The 23312-nt window shown below is 42.1% G+C and overlaps 1 long non-coding RNA gene across 5 annotated transcripts in view; it reads right to left on the bottom strand.

Annotated features, from left to right (window-relative positions):
• The window catches only part of LOC132480320 (uncharacterized), a 550833-nt gene that overhangs the window by 131442 nt on the left and 396079 nt on the right, over positions 1-23312 (bottom strand). The window lies entirely within an intron of this gene.

Here is a 23312-nt window from a genome sequence, read left to right as displayed (position 1 = left end):
AGTCCCCACTGCTTCCTTGCATAAGCCCATATCTGCCTTTGAATTGCTAAAAATTACACACTCATAAATATTTATATAAATGTCACTGACCCCTAAATTGAGTTAGGTCTCTGCTATATGTTTGCATGTTCCTCTATTCTTCCCCTATTTTAACACTCATCACATTTTCCTATGATTTCTCACAAAACACTTTGTCTTCCCTTGTCGATTTTAAGCTGCAAGAGGGCAGGTGCTAGACCATCTTTGCTTGGGATCATATGCTCAAGGCTTAAGACAGTGTCCATATAAATAAAATTGCATTTATGACTTACTGTTACCACATTTCACAAACACTCTTGACAGCATACTGGCAATTGGAAAGGTATATTTTGTAAGGTATAAGATAAAATATAAATGATTTGTCAAAGCAAAAATTCCTACTGGGTGGCTCTGGGGGCACCATGAAAAAATAGACAACAGCATTCCTGAGTTGTGGACACTGAGATACAACAAGATGCCGCAGGGCAGCCAAATGGAAGAGAAAATCCCTTCATGCTATGTGCTATGAAAACAGCAAACAAACCGGGATTTCAAATGCAAGCTCTAAACCAAAAGACTATATGCCTTGACTTGCAATCAAATGTTCTCACCTTGGCAACTCTGTATGGAATGATTGGTGGTAGGGAGCCAATATGGCGCATTATTAACGATGGATAGTGAGTTTTCTAAGCTAAGTCATGGAATAAACATTTGTGGATGAAGGGATGAACAAATGATTGAAAAAATGAATGCATATAATAAAGTCAGGTTTGCTCCAGTTCACCTAAGGAAAAATTGATACTTTTCTACCACAACACGATGCCTCTGTTTCCAATGATCCTTTACGTGTACACACTATAGTTTCAGGCCTGTTTCCTGATGACACCCTATGCCCTAAGGATGAACATCAGGACCTGCATTTTACAAAGGGAGAGAGGGCAGTTTACAGAGGTGAAGAGACTATTTTAAAAATAATGCATTATTATTGTTGTTGCTGTTATCGTTATTATTATCCTACATATGCCTTTGCCTTTGAGCACCTGTTACATGCTGGGATGATAAGCCCAAAGACAAACTCAACTGCAGAAGAGACTGACGGGATCGACTGCCTACCAAGAAAAGAGCGGAGGGTCCCAGAGACCAGAACAGCTGAGGACGTGCAAGCTGGATCCGAGGAACAACCAGAGAACTGTTACTGAACCGAGGACCCCCATTTAGAGCAACTTGTAGAATGTTCTCGGATCTTCAGTGCTGACCTAATTTTTGTGGCCTCATCTTTCTGGGACAGGTTTTCCTGCTCCCAATATCCATGACACTCTGAAGTTTATAAATCCAATGTCAGTCCCACTGCTTGTAATGTGCCTTTGATATAAAAAAAAGGTTTCATTAGACATGGCTTTGTTTATTCAAACCCCATTCCTCCCTCACATCTTAATGATTTTAAAGCTCCGACTATTAATCTTCTTACTGAAGTTAAATCTTTCTCCCAATATGTTCTTTTTTTTTTTTTTTTTGTTACGTGGGCCTCTCACTGTTGTGGCCTCTCCCCTTGCGGAGCACAGGCTCCAGACGCACAGGCTCAGCGGCCATGGTTCACGGGCCCAGCCGCTCCATGGCATGTGGGATCTTCCCGGACCGGGGCACGAACCTGTGTCCCCTGCATCGGCAGGCGGACTCTCAACCACTGCGCCACCAGGGAAGCCCCCAATATGTTCTTTTATAGATATTTCCGAACTCAGAAGCTTACACTCATTGCCCTCTATGGATCTTCTTGGGGATAATAATTAGCTGTAAAGCCTTGTTATCAGTCAGAAATGCTGAAGAAAGTGTTCCACTATAGGTGGGATTGTGGGCTGGAAGCTTTCTGGGGTATTCTCCCCTCTGGAAGTTGCTGAATCGAACAATTTAATTCAGCTCATTTTGGGAAAAGCATTGAGTTTCTCTCTGCACTGGCCACTGTGTAAGTCTGGGAAATAAGATGTACTGAGGCCATCATCATGTGGTGATAAGACATAAGTGATACAGCAAAAGTGCAAATAGATGAGCTCCATGGTAGAAATTTGTATAAAGAGTTTTGGAGGAAGAAGTAATTCCATCAGGGAGATGTTGGACCAACTTTCAGAACATAGGTAAATACTGAACCAAGTATGCACTAGATTGAGAAGGGGAACAGCATTCAAGACCAAGGGAACAGCAGGAGTGAAGAAGGTGGAGGGGCACAAAATAGTTTGCATGTTATGTTGGGAGAACTGTTTCTTCTGCCAGTGTTCTGGCTTCCTTTATTTTCTTGAACATAGTATGTTCTTTCTCAGTGATGGGTTTTTTAACTACTCTTCCCTCAGCCTGTAACCGTATCCCCAGCCCAGTTCTGTCCACGTGGCTACCTCCTTCCTGTTCCTTTAATTCTCAGCTTCAATGTCACATTCTCCAGCTGGCCTGTCCTGACACACTAGACTCAACTATGTTCTTTGATTTATGCTTCCATCACATTTTTGAAATTCTCTTTGTTAACTTTTATTACATTTAACATACTTGTTTAATGCCTACCTTCCTCAATCCAGGGTGTTAAATTAATTAAACAAGGAGGCCATTAGACTGATACGTCTCTAACCTGTGGCAGCCTATGTAAAGCACACCAAAATCTCACGCTGTGAACACCTCAAAGCTAGGAAACTGAAACACTAAGGACAACCAATCACAGACAAGTAGGCTTTCAGCTACAGCCAATCAAATACAATACTTTCCTTCTTTTGCTTCCACACTTTCTCTATACAAGTCCTTCCTCCTATTCCTGTTGGCAGAGTGCTTCTAACTACTTCTGGTTTGGTGTGGCCTGATTGCAATCAATTTTTGCTCAAATAAACTCAAAATTTTTAATATGCCTCAGTTTATCTTTGAACAAGTGTAAACTCATGGAGGCTGAGACTGTGTCTGGTTCTCCATGTGTTCTCAGCACCTTCCTCAACACCTGATCCCTAGATACCACATCTCAATTTCTTTCATTGTACAAACGGTGGGAATTGACTGGAGACTAGGATGACACATCGACAAAGGAAGAGGAAATGAGAAGGTTTGAGCAATGTCTTCCACTTAAACATGCTCCCAGAAAGCTTCATTTTGAAAGGCCAAAGTAATGTGGAAGAAACACAATTTTCTTCAAGCTCTGAAGGGACTATTTTATAGGAAAGGAAGATAAAAGATGGGTAGCTGACAACCATACATACATACACTGATAATTATTCTCTAGAAATTAATCTCATGGGGAACGATGGTGGTAGAAAATAGTCTCATGTATGTGGCAGCCTCTAAATATTCCTCAAAGTACGGAGCAATTTATCAATGTATATACCTCAAAAGAAGAAAGGAAAAGGACGGGGAAAACTAAGGTTTTATTCATATCTATGGTAACTGGAAGTAGACACAACCATGTGAATGAAAAGGCCTGTGCAGTCATACTGGAGAAAGGTAGCATCTTGGCGACTGGTTGGTTGATTCATTCACTTAATGAATGTTCATTGAGCACTTGCTTACTCAGCTCCATGTCAATCATTACACTAGACTCAGACCTTTCCCTTACAGAATTCACCATCCATATTTATCAAATAAATAAACAATTCGTTCACCACAATGGCAAGGGGTGCTACCAAGGAGATGCACAGATTTGAGGGCAGGCTTGGCCAGTGGGCATGGGTGTCAGAAGGCATCTAAGAAAAACTGTGCATTGGCATTGACAGAGGGAAGTTAGAGTTTGACCATACTTCTGAGTCCTCAAGGGTCTATAATATGCCATTTCTCTGGGGCCTGTGCATGGATATGTACTGTGACACTGGCGTAATCGCATGACCCTCTCAACCTGAGTGTTCCTAACCTACCTACCGATACCCACAACTCAAGTGGGTTTGTTTCTACTTCTCATCATGTAACGAGTGATTCTTATTAAAGATCTAGTGGGGTCACCAACTTCCATTTATTAGCTGTGATTTACTGAACTCTGTGGGGGTAAATCACATGCAACTGGGGTAGTCATGAATATGAACATGAATTTTCAAAGGTCTTAGGACATACCCTTTATCAAGAGCCTACACCATGACCTTCCACCTGTCTTTACAAATATGACCCTTTCGTAGAAAAAAAGTGGGGCCTGTCAGAACATACTCACTAGAGGTCTGGAAAACCCAAGTATGGACCTTTAACCCAACCCAAAGGGTAGACTGCCCCACCCCTTATGTGAGTTGACCCCCATGCCAAAACCAGTGTGAAAAAATTTGAGACAATATTACAGTCTTTTTTAGAATAAGATATAGTAACATTTTAGTTCTAACGTTCTGATCATTGTTTTGATTTTGTGTCTCCACAGACCTTTTCTCCCCTTTTGTTGTCTCTTGGTTAAAAAAAAAACAGAGAAAAAACATAAAAAGCAACAACAACATTAGCAAAATAAAGAGTTTCTAACTATAAGACACTGACGAAAGAAATTAAAGATGATACAAACAGATGGAGAGATATATCATGTTCTTGGAGTGGAAGAATCAACATCTGAAAATGACTATACAACCTAAAGCAATCTACAGATTCAACGCAATCCCTATCAAACTACCAATGGCATTTTTCACAGAACTAGAACAAAAAAATTCACAATTAGTATGGAAAAACAAAAGACCCTGAATAGCCAAAGGAATCTTGAGAAAGAAAAACAGAGCTGGAGGAATCAGGCTCCCGGACTTCAGACTATAATACAAAGACCAGTAATCGAGAAAGTATGGTACTGGCACAAAAACAGAAATATAGATCAAAGGAACAGGATAGACAGTCCAGAGATAAAGCCATGCACATATGGTCACCTTATTTTTGATAAAGGAGGCAAGAATATTCAATGGAGAAAAGACAGCCTCTTCAACAAGTGGTGCTGGGAAAACTGGACAGCTATATGTAAAATAATGTATTTAGAACACTCCTTAACACCATACACAAAAATAAACTCAAAATGGGTTAAAGACCTAAATGTAAGGCCAGACACTATAAAACTCTCAGAGGAAAACATAGGCAGAACACTCTATGACATAAATCACAGCAAGATCCTTTTTGACCCACCTCCTAGAGAAATGGAAATAAAAACAAAAATAAACAAATGGGTCCTAATGAAACTTAAAAGCCTTTGCACAGCAAAGAAAACCATAAACAAGACGAAAGGACAACCCTCAGAATGGGAGAAAATATTTGCAAACGAAGCAACTGACAAAGGATTAATCTCCAAAATATACAGGCAGCTCATGCAGCTCAGTATCAAAAAAACAAACAACCCAATCCCTAAATGGGCAGAAGATCTAAACAGACATTTCTCCAAAGATATACAGATTGCCAACAAACACATGAAAGGATGCTCAGCATCGTTAATCACTGGAGAAATGCAAATCAAAACTACAACGAGGTATCACCTCACACTGGTCAGAATGGCCATCATCAAAAAATCTACAAACAATAAATGCTGGAGAACGTGTGGAGAAAAGGGAACTCTCTTGCACTGTTGGTGGGAATGTAAATTGATACAGCCACTATGGAGAACAGTATGGAGGTTTCTTAAAAAACTAAAAATTGGAACTACCATATGACCTAGCAATCCCACTACTGGGCATATACCCTGAGAAAACCATAATTCAAAAAGAGTCATGTACCACAATGTTCATTGCAGCTCTATTTACAATAACCAGCACATGGAAGCAACCTAAGTGTCTATCGACAGATGAATGGATAAAGAAGATGTGGCAGGTATATATATGATGGAATATTACTCAGCCATAAAAAGAAACAAAACTGAGTTATTTGTAGTGAGATGGATGTACCTAGAGACTGTCATATAGAGTGAAGTAAGTCAGACACAGAAAAACAAATACCATGTGCTAACACATATATATGGAATCTAAAAAAAAAAAAAAGAGGTCTGATGAACCCAGGGGCAGGATAGGAATAAAGACGCAGATGTAGAGAGTGGACTTGAGGACTCAGGGAGTGGGAAGGGTAAGCTGGGATGAAGTGAGAGAGTGACATGGACATATATACACTACCAAATGTAAAATAAAAAGCTAGTGGGAAGCAGCTGCATACCACAGGGAGATCAGCTCGGTGTTTTGTGTCCACCTAGAGGGGTGGGATAGGGAGGGTAGGAGGGAGGGAGGAGATATGGGGATGTATGTATATGTATGGCTGATTCACTGTTATAAAGCAGAAGCTAATACACCACTGTAAAGCAATTATACTCCAATAAAGATGTTTTTAAAAAAAAGGACACTGGGGCCTCCCTGGTGGCGCAAGCGGTTGAGAGTCCACCTGCCGATGCAGGGGATACGGGTTCGTGCCCTGGTCTGGGAGGATCCCATATGCCGCGGAGCGGCTGGGCCCGTGAGCCATGGTCGCTGAGCCTGCGCGTCCGGAGCCTGTGCTCCGCAACGGGGGAGGCCACAACAGTGAGAGGCCCGCATACCGCAAAAAAAAAAAAAAAAAAAAAAAGGACACTGATGAAAGAAATTAAAGATGATACAAACAGATAGAGAGATATACCATGTTCTTGGAGTGGAATAATAAATATTGTGAAAAAGACTATATAACACAAAGCAATCTACAGATTCAATGCAATCCCTATCAAACTACCAATGGTATTTTTCACAGAACTGCAACAAAAGATTCCACAATTAGTATGGAACACAAAAGACCCTGAATAGCCAAAGAAATCTTGAGAAAGAAAAACGGAGCTGGAGGAATCATGCTCCCAGACTTCAGACTATACTACAAAGCTACAGTAATCGAGACAGTATAGTAATGGCACAAAAACAGAAATATAGATCAACAGAACAGGATAGAAAGCCCAGAGATAAACCCACACACATACGGTCACCTTATTTTTGATAAAGGAGGCAAGAATATACAGTGGAGAAAAGACAGCCTCTTCGATAAATGGTGCTGGGAAAACTGGACAGCTACATGTAAAATAATGAATTTAGAACACTCCCTAACACCATACACAAAAATAACCTCAAAATGGATTAAATACCTAAATGTAAGGCCAGACACTATAAAACTCTTAGAGGAAAACACAGGCAGAACACTCTGTAACATAATCAAAGCAAGATCCTTTTTTACCCACCTCCTAGAGAAATCGAAATAAAAACAAAAACAAACAAATGGGACCTAATGAAACTTAAAAGCTTTTGCACAGCAAAGGAAACCATAAACAAGGTGAAAGGACAACACTCAGAATAGGAGAAAATATTTGCAAACGAAGCACCTGACAAAGGATTAATCTCCAAAATATATAGGCAGCTCATGCAGTTCAATATCAAAAAAAAACCAAGTAACCCAATCCAAAAATGGGCAGAAGATCTAAACAGACATTTCTCCAAAGAAGATATACAGACTGCCAACAAACACATGAAAGGATGCTCAACATCTTTACTCATTAGAGAAATGCAAATCAAAACTACAATGAGGTATCATCTCACACCAGTCAGAATGGCCATCATCAAAAAATCTAGAAACAATAAATGCTGGAGAGGGTGTGGAAAAAAGGGAACACTCTTGCACTGCTGGTGGGAATGTGAATTGGTACAGCTGCTATGGAGAACGGTATGGAGGTTCCTTAAAAAACTACAAATAGAACTACCATATGACCCAGCAATCCCACTACTGGGCATATACCCTGAGAAAACCATAATTCAAAAAGAGACATGTACCAAAATGTTCATAGCAGCCCTATTTACAATAGCCCGGAGATGGAAACAACCTAAGTGTCCATCATCGGATGAATGGATAAAGAAGATGTGGCACATATATACAATGGAATATTACTCAGCCATAAAAAGAAATGAAATTGAGCTATTTGTAATGAGGTGGATAGACCTAGAGTCTGTCATACAGAGTGAAGTAAGTCAGAAAGAGAAAAACAAATACTGTATGCTAACACATATATATGGAATTTAAGAAAAAATAATGTCATGAAGAACCTAGGGGTAAGACAGGAATAAAGACACAGACCTACTAGAGAATGGACTTGAGGATATGGGGAGGGGGAAGGGTAAGCTGTGACAAAGTGAAAGAGCGGCATGGACATATATACAGTACCAAACGTAAGGTAGATAGATAGTGGGAAGCAGCCACATAGCACAGGGAGATCAGCTCGGTGCTTTGTGACCGCCTGGAGGGGTGGGATAGGGAGGGTGGGAGGGAGACGCAAAAGGGAGGGGATATGGAAACATATGTATATGTATAACTGATTAAATTTGTTATAAGGCAAAAAATTAAAAAAAAAAAAGAAGATATACAGATTGCCAACAAACACATGAAAGGATGCTCAACATCACTAATCATTAGGGAAATGCAAATCAAATCTACAATGAGGTATCACCTCACACTGGTCAGAATGGCCATCAAAAAATCTACAAACAATAAATGCTGGAAAGGGTGTGGAGAAAAGAAAACCCTCTTGCACTGTTGGTGGGAATGTAAATTGATACAGCCACTATGGAGAGCAGTATGGAGGTTCCTTAAAAAACTAAAAATAGGGCTTCCCTGGTGGAACAGTGGTTGAGAGTCCACCTGCCGATGCAGGAGACATGGGTTCGTGCCCCAGTGCGGGAGGATCCCACATGCCGCGGAGCGGCTGGGCCTGTGAGCCATGGCCGCTGAGCCTGTGCGTCCGGAGCCTGTGCCCCGCAACGGGAGAGGCCACAACAGTGAGAGGCCCGCGTACCACAAAAAAAAAAAAAAAAAAAAAAAACTAAAAATAGAACTACCATACGATCCAGCAATCCCATTACTAGGCATATACCCTGAGAAAACCATAATTCAAAAAGAATCATGTACCATAATGTTCATTGCAGGTCTATTTACAATAGCCACCACATGGAAGCAACCTAAGTGTCCACTGATAGATCAATGGATAAAGAAGATGTGGCACATATATACAATGGAATATTACTCAGCCACGAAAGGAAACAAAATTGAGCTATTTGTAGTGAGGTGGATGGCCCTCGAGTCTGTCACGCAGAGTGAAGTAAGTCAGAAAGATAAAAACAAATACTGTATGCTAACACATACATATATGGGGTCTAAAAAAAAAAATCTCTGATGAACATAGGGGTAGGAAAGGAATAAAGACACAGATGTAGAGAATGGACTTGAGGACACAGGGAGTGGGAAGGGTAAGCTGGGATGAAGTGAGAGAGTGGCATGGACATATATACACTCCCAAATGTAAAACAGAAAGCTAGTGGGAAGCAGCTGCATAGCACAGGGAGATCAGCTCAGTGCTTTGTGACCACCTAGAGGGGTCGGATAGGGAGGGTGGGAGGGAGATGCAAGAGGGAGGGGGTATGGGGATGTATGTATATGTATAGCTGATTCACTTTGTTATAGAGCAGAAACTAACACACCATTGTAAAGCAATTATACTCCAATAAAGATGTTAAAAAAGAAAGAAAGAAAGAGGTTCTAGACTCCTCAACAATCCCCAACCAAGGGCTCATGCCAGTTACTAGATCCACAATGTAGAAGCAGAGTCCTGGCTTCTGCTTGTCTTCTCAAGATTTACTGATTTACTTTTAATTTAAATTTTGGGATGGGTAAGTATAGATTAGGCACAGGTTTTAATCCTATAGAATGCAAAGGTTAGGGATGAGGAGATGGATGGAGAGGCAAGGGACCTAAAATGTCATGAGTTAAACTCTAGTCAGCAAAGGAAGGATAAACATCCCTTGACAGGGTCCTCATCCCCTGCATCTCACAATACAGACTGCTGGCACATTTTGGACCCCATTGGAATACTTTCTGTGATGGCTAATTTTATGTGCCAACTTGGCTAGGCTATGGTGTCCAGTTGTTTGGTCAGAGACTAGTTCATATGTTGCTGTGAAGGTATTTGTTTAGATGTCATTAACATTTAAATCAGTAGATTTTAGGCAGAGCAGATTACCCTCCATAATATGAGTGGGCCTCATCCAATCAGTTGAAGGCATTAAGAGCAAAGACTGCTTCTTGATGTTGAAGAAATTCTGAAGACTGCCAATTAGAAACCCTGCTTGAGTTGTCAGCCTGCTGCCCTTTGGAATCCAACTCAAGACTGCAGCATCAGCTCTGACTTGAATCTCTAGCCGGTCCTATAAATTTCAGACTTGCCAGCTGTCGTATTCCATGAGCCAATTCCTAAATATCCTCTATATATCTTTGGAGAGCCCTGGCTAATCTGACTGAAGCACCTCCTTGTCAGGAAAGGTTTGTTGTGCCTGACTTCTATGTAAGACAATGGGAATCTGGGATGGCAGTGCTGGAAGTGGCCTTAGCCCGTTTGGCCTCCCGTCACCAGGGCAGATCTTGCTGGGTGACGGTCAGGATCTCCCCAAACTATCCTCAAAGCACGAGGGGCACACCTGGCTCATGGACCACCGCAGACCCCAGGTCTCCCCTGGTGGCCTTGCCCTTCTCTATCCTTCGTCTGAACCACCACTCCTCCCACTGCAAAAATTAGGAATTTAGAGCAGAAGGGAAAGTGAGGTTTCTTCCAGTTCTGCTGCGCTAAGACTTTAACTTTGCTGTATATTGGAATTAAAAGGGCAAAACCTCCAGCCTGGACCTCTGCAGCCACTCCACGGATTGGCTGCGGAAGGGAGCCTGGCGCGAGGTAATTAACTGCAGATCACTAACAGCTCAACAGGAAAGCTTGTGTCCAGGAATGCCTTTTGCCAGAGGTCCTGGGAGCGTTTGCTGCGGAGAAACGAGTTTGCAAATAAGCACTTTTCTTTGAAAAGGCCCCTTTCCCCAGCTCCATTAGCTCCCAGCTCGGCTTTCAGCTGCGAGGGATGTCTTTTCATCTTGAACTTGACATATTCTTCTAGTTTAGCCCAGTCACATGGAGCCCTTTGGCAAGCCACTCTCACTCCCACTGTGAATTGTTGGGTACCAAGGCGGAGAGTAAAGTTCCACGCTGGCCAGCTTTCCCCCAGAGCCCCCCGACTCTGCCCCTCTTTGTGCTCAGCTATGGATTTCGACATCTTTGGTTTTCTTTGTCATCAGGAAAGATGTTGGAGTCAAAGGGAGAACAAGAATTCCAGACATGCTGAGAAAAGTGTGTGTGTGTGTGAGGCTGTCTCCCTCACCACCCCCAACGCCACTGATTAGCATTTGCAGCCCTCAGGAATGTATGTCATTTGGGGTTGAGTTAGTGGTTTGAGCAATGTTCCTTCCAACTTCCTGCTGGAAAATTTAACCTCTTTTTAGTCTTTAGCGAGGCAACGAAGCTGAACTCCATGTGTATTGGTTCTTACCCATGACACGTCTTTTGAATTCAGTCCCAGCTGCCCACCTCCATCGTCCTGGCCATTTTCCTCTTCCTGGATTCTCATCCCATCTCCTAAGTTTTCTCATCTCTCTTTTGCTCCCCCCAAAACATCTTCCTTCCACAGCCAAAGGGATCTTTCTAAAATGTAGATCTGACTACCCTGCTGCCCATTTCCTGGAGATTCAAGTCTAAGCTCCTGGCGGGCAGCCTGAGGTGCTCCTGGGGTATGCCCCACAGCCCCTGAGTTCTCTGAGTCAGTCAGCCTGTCTTCCTCTCTCCTTTTCTCTCTCTCTCCCCACCCACTCTTATTATTTTGTGCAGCTGTGCTCCCGTCTTGACGTTAGCTTTTTTTTAAAAAGGTAAACTCTGCCCTTCCCTAAATTCCTGGGTCCTGATCGACTCTCTCCATCCTAGACGGGGTGAGCAATTTCCGTAGTTTTCACTGCTTTTCTCCATTCTCAGTGTATCACCTGCATTTGCTCACCTGTCTAGCCAACCCGAAAGCCCGCTGGGGAGGCGACTTTCTGTCCATAATAGATAGCCCTGCACAGTGTGGGACACATAGAATATCCTCAGTTAATGCTCTGGATTGACAGGAGGCAAAATAGAGCATCTTGTAGGAGTTATGCTCTCTGGCTCTGTAAGTGGATTCATGTGGATTGAATCCTGGCATTCACTGCCTGAGCCTCTATTTCCTCACCTGTGAAATGGACAGAATCATATCAACATCAGAGCACTGCTAGTCAAAATTCACTGATACACACTGCATACAAAGTGCTCAACGCATCCCTGGTATATAGTAAAAACTTGATATTTACCATCTTTGGGAACAACTGCTCTACTTGTATACTGTAGCCCTTCATCTATCTCCTCCCTCTTTGTTCACAGACCGCCTCCATCCGGTTCCCCACTGTGAAGCCATCAACTACAGGGGGAGAAAGAGTTAAACCTGACTCTTCACCACAAATCCACAGGCACTAAATAAGGCTCCAGCACTCAGGCTTTAAGTATGGGCTGCACTTAACTATGAACAGCTGTTGCAAGATAATAGCCTTCTACTGGTAAAATAAGGCTGGCCCCCCTCCCTCACAATGAAACCTTTCTTGCAAAGAGCAGTCAGAACGGACGGATAGATCTCAGTCTGGCAGTAATCAGAATTACGAGATGGGGGCAGGGGGAAGGACTGTCAGCCTTCCCAGATCAAGCTGACATATATATAGCAATTCTATTTCCGTTTCCAAAAGCCAAAACACCGGGCACCTCTTATCTGCAGTACGTTCCCCCTGTTGTTCTAAGGGGGAGAAACAACTCTGGCCCCTGCTGCTCCCTTCCTGGGCTGGCATTAACCCTAATAACTGGAAAAGGAGCAGACGTTAGCCTGGAAGACACATGTGTTGCTCTTTATACCAAAGCCCTTCATTCAACTAATCTTCTCTTCCCATTTTAGGAAACTGAGTATGAACCAAAGCTCAGCAACGGGAGTCCATGTGGAATTCGGGCGCCTTTAGGTGCATTTCAGAATTTAACAAAGGTCAGATTCATGTTAGTTGCTTCCATTCTGCTGGAGACAGATACATGGGCTGGGTTTGGAGAATAGATTATGGAAAACACCCTTTGTTTCAGAAAATATACAGAATTTGTTAAACATGTACCTGGTGTCAGGCAAGTAGTAGGTCCCTGATGTTTGTGTGTTCTTGAGTTTGTTAATCAACTTCCATGCATGAAGAATGATGAAGCAACTCTGGAAGCAAATGGATTTGCTTTCAAAGAATGGTGCTGGAGTCATAGTCCTTGAAATGGAAAATTTGAGTGGGTTGTCTAGTGTAAATCCTATCTGTCTGTCCATCCATCCATCTTTCTATCATCTATCTACCTTCATAACACCTATCTATCTGCCTATCTGTCCATCCATCCATCTTTCTATCATCTATCTACCTTTATATCACCTATCTATCTACCTATCTATCTATCTCTCTGCCTATCCATCCATCCATCCATCCATCTATCTTTCTATCATCTACCTTTATATTATCTATCTATCTAACTATATCTATCTATCTATCTATCTATCTATCTATCTATCTATCTATGTAGTTTGATGAGACCCAGAAAAACTAAGTGGTTTATATCGGATCAATCAGCAAGTTAGCAAGCAGAAACAGGAGATGTAGCAACCTCTCTGACTCCCAGGCTTATGAGTCAATCAGATCACATAGAAAGAAAATCACGAGACTATCACGAGACTAAAGTCAAAGTCTCTGCAGCCTGGGTAAACAAATTCAAAAGGAATGTCCAGAAGGAGCCGCATTCGGGAGCTGAATTCTGTTTATGGCTGTGGTCTCAAGAGAAGCACAGCTGCCTGTCGATGTCTATCCCCAGCTAGATCATACATCTTATAAACTAACAGGCACAATAAGTAGTGCTGAGTTAATGAATGACTTATGGACTCGCCCACTGCTGTGAAGGCAGCCTTTGCATCTCTAACAATGCAGCAGTAACTACTACCCATGGTTATCCTTACTGAGGTTTATCATGAACCAGTAAGTGATGGCCTGTGAGATGGGTACTCTAGATAGTCTCATTTGATAGATAAGGAAAATGAGGTTTGGAAAGATTATTGAATTTGCTCTTTGTCACTCAGCTAAGAAGTTCCAGAGCCAAGGTTCATAGCCTTATTTTCTGACCTAGAGCTTGATTTCTTAACTACTAAGCAGCCTTACTGAAAAATAATAAATAAATTGAAAAATCATTGCCCACCTGTGTATGATGCAAAGCATATTTGTGTTTTTGCTTTGTGCCCTTAAACTGGCAAAATTGTACCATCCTCAGAGGTAACTTCATCATTCCTCTTTTACATGAGTGAGATCTGAGGCTCTGATAAGGCATCTGACTTGTCCAAGGTCACCCAGTTTGTAAGGTATGGAGATTTCTAAAATCAAGCCCAGTGCTTCTTTCATGACAACATTACTATCTCCCTGGATATCTCTTTTTTTTTTTTTTTTTTTTTGTGGTACGCGGGCCTCTCACTGTTGTGGCCTCTCCCGTTGCGGAGCACAGGTTCCGGACGCGCAGGCTCAGTGGCCATGGCTCACGGGCCCAGCCGCTCCGCAGCATGTGGGATCTTCCCGGACCGGGGCACGAACCCGTGTCCCCTGCATTGGCAGGTGGACTCTCAACCACTGCGCCACCAGGGAAGCCCTCCCTGGATATCTTAAATCCACAAAGTGTTATCTATACTGTGGTCCTAGCAAACACAGGTTAAGATCACCTTTCAAAACATTCTAAGACATTACATCAAAATGATCAAACCAACCAAAGAATAAGGAACAAGGTCCCAGGCTCGAGTTAAGACAAGGATGACAAACGTATCCCAACTTCTAGGCCAATTCCAATCAACTACTCTTAGCTACCTGGAGGGCTATGCTAAGAAGGGTCAGGAGATTGCTTCGGATCCTAACAAGGAAGCATCCTTTGATACTGAATTAAGTTGCTGCTATGTTTGAATGCATAAGGGTGGCTGGGATGGGAATGTCTTATTTGTCTTTCCAGATGCACTTTCCCCTTTTCACTCTGCTCTGTGTTTGACCTCTGGGGTCTACACCAGGGGAGTCCCTTACCCTCCAGTCTCCAGCTGGGATTGGCCAATGGAGAACCCATCAGGAGATTGAAAAGAGGGAGAGATGAGGTGGAGGTTGTAGTATTTAGTCCCCTGATTCCCTTGCTGTGGGTTGAAGCCACGGCTGATTTCAACCCCCTCAGAGGAAGATGACAGCTCCTGTCAGGAGACCATCTGCTCTCAGCTCGCTCTCTCCAGAGCCCAACCCCTCTCCCCTTTCTCCTGTACTAGCCCTGGGTTACTGTACACTGCACGTCTTGATGGTTTCCCACACGGTGCTGTGTCTGTATAAATATTCTCCTTACCAAACTCTCTTCAAGTTACCCAATTGGAATGTGACAGACTGACACACAACTCTGACAGAGTGGTCATGTTATATGGGAACGTGTTAAAAAACCCAATCATGGATGGATGAAGACTGAGCACAGCCTCCCTTGTAAAGGGGATCCTAAAGATGCTTTTTCTCTTTTCTCTCTTCTCTTCTCTTCTCTTCCCTTCCTTCCTCCCTCTTCTTTTTTTGGTGGCATATTATTGTAGACACTTCTCTGATCAGTCCAACCTCCTTCAACTGAATACAACGTTGCATAGCGAAGAGTGCCTGGGATTTCACACCAAATGGAACAGACGTGGACTCATTCATATCCAGGCCCAGCCATGCCTGACTGCTCAAGCTCCAAGCTTGGGCAGGATGGTTAGAGTCTTGGGGCCTCAGCCTCCTATACAAACTTGGGATAATAACACTTCCATTGTTTAGTTACTGATCATGGAACAGATGGCATCTGTAAGACTATCCTTTTATTTATAGCATTTGACTAAGTTTACATGGAAACAAAGTGGAAGTTTTTAGATAAGACTTTTTATTTTCATCTGCCCAAATTCAGCAGAATAGCAGGGTTCTTTCCTCCCTCCCTCCCTCCCTTCCCCATTCCCTCCCTCACTCCCTGCCTCCATTCCTTCTCTCTTCCCATAATAATGAATCTTGTTGCTTCTTTTCAATCCTTGACACCTTAGTGGTGGTTCTCACCCCTAGGAGTCCTGGAAGACTCAGTGAATAGCGAGGATTTAATCGTCAGCCTTTTACACTGTAGAAACCTCAGCAATCCAGATCCCCAGAGACAGATTCTCAAATTAGATGTTGAGCTTCCTGAAGACAGGGATCGATATTATTTATTTCTCTATCCCCAGTTCCTGACGTACAATTTATAAACAGTAAATGTTTATTGAGTTAATGAGTTATGCTGGGTAATCCTGCTTTCCATAGATGTAAGGCTTCCCTACTTTAAACATGGAAATGATGATCTCTTTTATTTGAATCATTTTGAATGAAAATATTTTAAAAAATTACCACCATTTCAAGTAGAGTACACGAGACATTACTTGCATTAAAAAAATAATTTGGGGGCCTCCCTGGTGGCGCAAGTGGTTGAGAGTCCGCCTGCCGATGCAGGGGATGCGGGTTCGTGCCCCGGTCTGGGAGGATCCCATATGCCGCGGAGCGGCTGGGCCCGTGAGCCATGGCCGCTGAGCCTGCGCTTCCGGAGCCTGCGCGTCCGGAGCCTGTGCTCCGCGACGGGGGAGGCCACAACAGTGAGAGGCCCGCATACCGCAAAAAAAAATAATAATAATAAAAAAATAATTTGGAAACATCTTCCCAAGCACAGATTATGCCACTGCACTTAAATGACCCTGTGCCATCAGGGGAAACTGAGTTGCACAGAGACCCTTTGCTTCTTAACTAAATGTACCTGGATGACGTCCTACTTTAAATCATTAAAGCCCAATTCTTCTACCCACCCTCCTCTCTTCCCAGTTCCTGTTTCTAACATGCTGTGGGACTGCATACCAAGAAATTATGAACATTTGAATTCTGTGTAAAATAAGAGTGAAAAAGCTCTAAGTGTGTGGAAATAAAGAGGGAGTGGAATGAATACCACCTGCTCTGACTGTTCAGAAGCTTTTATTCTTCTTAGTTTCTGGGTATTTTTTAAATGATGTTAGATATGAGAAAACACTGGTACCTAAGAATGACTTGGGAAGACAAAATGAAACATTGGCTTTCTTTGCCAAAGAACACTCCTTGACGTCGATCTGGGCCTAGCGCACCAGTGGGGAACTTTAAAGTCCATATTGAAATCCCAGTCCCTCTAATGTAGAGTCTCCCAGGAATCAGAAAGTTTATACACATAGCCTCATGCATAAGGGTGGCTGGGATGGGAATGTCTTATTTGTCTTTGTTCAGATTAGCTTTATTTGGGGTTCTGTCCCCAAAGTAGTCAAGGGTCATGGAAATGGCAAGAGTCACTTTGGAGGAGGAGGAAGAAAGCTAGATTCTGGGATGGAGTCCCTTATCCTATGTGCCAACAGGAAATCAAGCCCTCTCTGACCCTCAACTTGCTAATCTGTAAAATGGGAATGACTATACATCTGGTAAGGCTTCCCAGGTGGACATGAAAATGATAAGTGGAAGAACAACAGAAGTATTTTGTAAAGACAAATGTAACATAAATATTCAAAAGTCCTACATGATGATGGTGATGATGAAGGCTCATTTCCAGTAGTGGCCTCAAATCTCATGTGCTCCTGTGAACTTCTTGGGGAGAGATTCCTGAAGCAATCCCGGGGAATTTGAAATGCAACTTTCTCTAGATTTAGGGTTTAAACCTGAACACTTTCCATCTGGGAGTCTGCATGTAGATCCAAAGTGAATCTTAGTCCATTTCATTCTCCTATAGAACCCTTATAACTGCCAGTTAGTGTTTAGGGTCAGAAAAGGATCTGTCTGTCCTAGGATGCTGCTCTGCTTGGTGGCCAAGAGACTCTGAGTTAACTTCCAATCTCTACTGCAGTAATTGTTTCATGTTAAGCTCTGCTAGGGTTATCTAACCCATTCCTCTCTGAGAATCTCTGTAGATTCTGATCTTTCTGTTTTACTTTAAATTCCATTAGAGACATTTTCTAAATGTCAGCTAATTCAACTTATTTTTGACTGTGTGAAATAGGAGTACTGTAAACAGTAAATAACTGGGGAATAAATAGATGATGAAAAATGAATGAATAATAGAACTGTACAGCACAAAGAAGGAACCATAATGCATGCACATGAAAAAAAATCATTAGGAAATCAGGGGGATCCCAGGAAAGAATGTAGGACTGTGACAAGAAAATCTAACTGTGTTACAAATGTGTAAGACAACCTCACTGAAGGGGGTGGGAGGAAAAGGTGCTGACCTAAGTAACTTTGGAAATGAGTAGAGTCTTCAAAATTAAAGGCAAGAAGAATGACAGAAGCACTGTACCCAGGTTGATAAAGTTGTTTTCCACAGGGCTACAGGTTAACAATTCTGACACTGCTGTGCATGTACACTGGAACTAAGCAATTAAGTAAATGGATGGCAGATGATGGGAACTAAGTTTCTCACTGTTGGTGTGGAAATTTACAAATAAGCAAGATGTGGAGGCTAGAGTAATTCATGTGATAATGATTTAAAGTTGGAGATATCAATATGAACTGATATTTAGCTTACTATAGCTATAGATGGTTACAGATTAAAATATTTACATGGGTATATACATGAGTGTATATGTATAAACGCATATATACATGAGTTAGCATACACATTTATATAATACATATTTTTTTGCTCAGTTAACTGAGGAGACCTAAAAGAGACAACACCCCAGTAGTCATGAGCACAGCTAATACCCAGATCTTGGTTTCTAACACTATTCTCCATTAAAAGGAACCAGAGCTTCTTGGAGAAATGCTCTAGGACTTGAGCTAGAAATATGCAGAATGAGCCTGGAGCAGAAAGTAAGAGAGGGTCTAAAAATTTAAAAAGCTCACCCCAATGGGGGAATGGCAAAGGACTACAGGCACCAACTGAAAGAAATTCCAATAGCCAAAGCTAGAATAATTTAAGCAACAAAATTATGTGGGGTTGGATTAAAACCCAAAGTCAAAACTGAATATTCATGAGTCCATACTTATCTAAATAAATGATTAAATAAATTAATAACTCAGGGAGGAGGGGCAAATATCCTGTATAGAAAAATTCCAAACAATTATGTAGATACTCTGCCCTCAAGGAAGGGGGAAGCATAACGCCAGACTCTTTTTTTTTTTTTTTTTTGCGGTACGCAGGCCTCCCACCACCGTGGCCTCTCCTGTTGCGGAGCACAGGCTCCGGACGCGCAGGCTCAGCGGCCATGGCTCACAGGCCCAGCCGCTCCGCGGCATGTGGGATCTTCCTGGACCAGGGCACGAACCCGTGTGTCCCCTGCATCGGCAGGCAGACTCTCAACCACTGTGCCACCAGGGAAGCCCCGCCAGACTCTTTTAAGTCTGGTCTGTACCCAGTGACTTTGTTCCAAAGAATATGTGAAAAGGGAGGGACAATTATTAGTAATTTTACAGTAGAGAAATCTGACAAACACTACCCCAGTCATGTGATCAAGGTCAACACCCACTGTCATAAATCATATTGATAGTAGGTACCCTTGATATGATATGATGGAAATGGCACTTTGCCACTGTGGTTTTCCTCTCAAAACCCCATAACTCTAGAGTAGTCATGGGAAAAACACCAAATTCCCATAAAGGGCCATCCTACAAAATACTTGACTCCTCAAAACTGTCAAGGTCATCAAAAACAAGGAAAGTGACAAACTGTCACAGTCAAGAGCAGCCTACAGAGACATGACAACAAAATGTACTATGGTATCCAAGATGCAATCCCAGAGCAGAAAGGACAACAGATGAAAACTAAGAAAATCTGAATAAGCTATGGACTTTAAATAATAATAAGGCATAAATATTGGTTCATTAATTATAATAAATATATGAAACTCATGCATGATGTTAATAATAGGGAAAACAGTTTGGGGTATAAGGAAATTTTCTGTACTATATTTTCAATCTTTTGATAAATCTAAAACTTCTAAAAATAGTCTATTTTTTAAATGAATGAAAAATAGTTATGAAGTTAGCTTTACAAATTATTGAGCAATTGCTATGCTTACTATGCTCCAGACACTGTCCATATCTGGGGAGCTTGAGATTTTGTTTGTTTGCTAATGATATGAACAATAAGGGGTTAATATCCAAAATATATAAATAGCTCATACAACTCAACATCAAAAAGCAGACAACCCGATTAACAAATGGGCAGAAGATCTGAATAGACATTTTTCCAAAGAAGACATACAGATGGCCAAGAGGCACACGAAAAGATGCTCAACACTGTTAATCATCAGAGAAATGCAAATTAAAACCACAATGAGATATCACCTCACACCTTTCAGAATGGCTATCATCAAAGACCACAAATAGGGCCTCCCTGGTGGCGCAGTGGTTGAGAGTCCGCCTGCCGATGCAGGGGATACGGGTTCGTGCCCCGGTCTGGGAGGATCCCATATGCCGCGGAGTGGCTGGGCCCGTGAGCCATGGCCGCTGGGCCTGCGCGTCCGGAGCCTGTGCTCCGCAACGGGGAAGGCCACAACAGTGAGAGGCCCGCGTACCGAAAAAAAAAAAAAAAAAAGACCACAAATAACAAATGTTGGTGAGGATATGGAGAAAAGGGAACCCCTGTACAATGTTGGTGGGACTATAAATTGGTAAAGCCACTGTGGAAAACAGTATGGTGGCTTCTCAAAAACCCCAAAACAGAACTACCATACGACCCAGCAATTCCACTCCTGGGTATATATTTGAAAAAAATGAAAATGCTAATTTTTAATGAAAAGATATGTGCACCCCAATGTTTACAGCAGCATTATTTATAGCTGCCAAGATACAGAAGCAACCTAAGTGTCCATCAACGATGAACAGCTTTTAAAAACTCACAGATACAGCATAAGGTGACTCCTCCACTCTAGTCTCGGGCTGGTCAAGGAAGTGTTTGGATAAGGTGAGTCCTTAAGGACGAGTAACAATCTGCTGGGTGAAGAAGGCAGAGGCAGCCTTCCTGCAGTGGAACCAGTAATAATCAAAGGCCAAGAAGCATCACGCCAAGCATTCTATAAGGGGGGCTGCAGCTATATGTGATTTGCTTTTGCTGAAGCACATTATGGAAGGTTGAAAGGAGGGAAAGGAAACAAGGCTGGAGTGGCCAGCAAGAGCCATGGCACAAAAGGCATTGTGTGCTTGGCTAAGGAGCCTGAGCTTTCTTCTAGAGAGCCAGTGAGAATTTTCAACCCTACAAAGAGGCAATCACATTCCCATTTTGGATAGACTCACCCCGGCTGCTGTGAGGAGTGGGGTTGGAGTACAACCAGATGCGATGCTGTAAGGCTGGGGAGCTTGAAGCTGTTTGAAAAGCATGGCATTTTCTTGGGGTCACTAATAACCCTCTGACTTCCTAAGCTAACCACACTTTTGTGAAGTGCCTGTCTAAATATTCTCGTTTTATGTGTATTAGTTATAAAGGTAGAAGCTAACTTTGGCACAGAAATACATTTGTGAGACAGAGGGAAACGTTTCCTTTATGACTGCTTCTTGTTCCAGCCTTCCTTGCCAGGAGAAAAGAATGCAAACTAGAAATGAAAAATCTGAAACTTCAGGAGCTGCCATTTTGAAGCTCTCCCTGTCATAATACACAAGGCCAGAGTATTTTACAGATCCTGTATTTTTAGTTCATCTTTCCCTAAGTATTTAGGATGGCTAACCCGAAACTAAACTTTAACAACTAGCTAATACTTTAGTTACTCAGCATGGTTAAATGGACAGAACCCAAGTTTGGAATTTGGGAATCTCTGTTCTTGCACCAGCTTGGCTACTAACCAGCTGTGGGACTTTATATGGTCCTTCAATACTTTGGAGCCCATTTAAAAATTTTTCTTAAATAGAGAATAATATATCCCAACCCCACCACTATCACCATCATCACCAACACTACCATCATCATCAACATAAAGACATCACCACCCTGACTCCTCCATCCCAGGTTTCGGGAAGGATTAAACGTGACCATGAGTAGACAAGCAGCTTGCTCTTGTCATCAAAAGATAACAGCATATGAATAATCCTCAAATTGCAATGTTGAGATTTTGGTCAAAGTCAGTGTCTGGCACCTACCAGGCACTCCGAGAATATTTTAATGAAAACCAGGTCATTTACTATGGCCTTCTGCCTCCTCTACTATTTAGACTCATGCTCTATGACATGAAAACAAGAAATCATAATTTGTCCTGGTGTTCCTGGCTTTCTGGCATAGAGGAGCTTAATGAATTGTGAGCATAAGCATTGGAACAACTTTTTTATTATTAGGGACTCCAGTTATGTCCTAAAACATGTTCATGATCTCTTAGAGTGGGTTTGGTTCATTAATCATTGAATCCACTGAAAAACGAGGAGATCCTTTCATGGAGTCCCTATCTATCTATCTACCTACCTACCTACTTATCACCATCATAGTCATTTTCTTATTCCCCAGCTATGGTTTCTTTGCTGTCGTTTTTGCTCAGGGCCAAACTGCTCTCTCTATCACAGACCCCATGTTTTGCTTACATTACCCCAAATTGCTAGATTTTATGTCCTCCCTTCCTTCCATGTCCTGAGCTAGCTTTTCTCCTGTCGGGGAAGCCAGCTGCCTTTTCAATAAGGATGTTTTCTTAAAAAACAAACCAGACCAAAACAAACAAACAAAAATCCCTGATAAACAGACCTCCAAACACAGCTGAGAAAAAGTGGTGTACACAGAATATTTTCTCTAGCCTCTCTCCAGCTATGTGGACTACAGGCAAACCCCTCTGTGGCAGAAATTTACTAGATTTCTATGCCTCAGTATTCAGCACAAGGTCCAGTACAGAGCAGAAAATAAATATTTCTGGAGAAAATAATCTTTCTTAAAATCTCAAGACTAGACTAGGACAACAGGGATAATTCAGTACTTTGCTACTCAAAGTATAATCTATGGACCAGCAGCATTGACAAAACCTTGGACCTTGTTAGCACTACAGAATCCCATGCCCTACTTTGAACCAATTAAATCACAATCTTCATTTTAACTAGACTGAGGTGATTCATTTGAGAATCACTGACCTTGTCCAATGGTTATGAACCTTAGCTGAAAAGTGAATCATCTAAAGAACTTTAAAAAAAATTGCTACCAGGATCCCACAGATAGAGATTCTGATTTATTTGGGCTGGGAATGTTGCTTGGATATTAAGATTTTTAAAAGGTCCCCATGTCATGCAAATGATAAGCCAAGACTGAGAACCATTGATCTAGTCCAACTTTCTCATGTAAATACAGATAGTTCCCCAAAGTTGGATGTACACACCTGGATATTCAACAGCACTTTCTAGAGAGTGGGGACTGAGCAACATTTAATCTACTACTTCCTTCCAAACCTCTC

Source organism: Mesoplodon densirostris, chromosome 19 (genome assembly GCF_025265405.1).
Source record: "Mesoplodon densirostris isolate mMesDen1 chromosome 19, mMesDen1 primary haplotype, whole genome shotgun sequence".
NCBI classification, from domain to species: domain Eukaryota; kingdom Metazoa; phylum Chordata; class Mammalia; order Artiodactyla; family Ziphiidae; genus Mesoplodon; species Mesoplodon densirostris.
The sequence above is the reverse complement of the archived record's forward strand: the minus strand, read 5'-3'. Positions and strand labels throughout refer to the sequence as shown.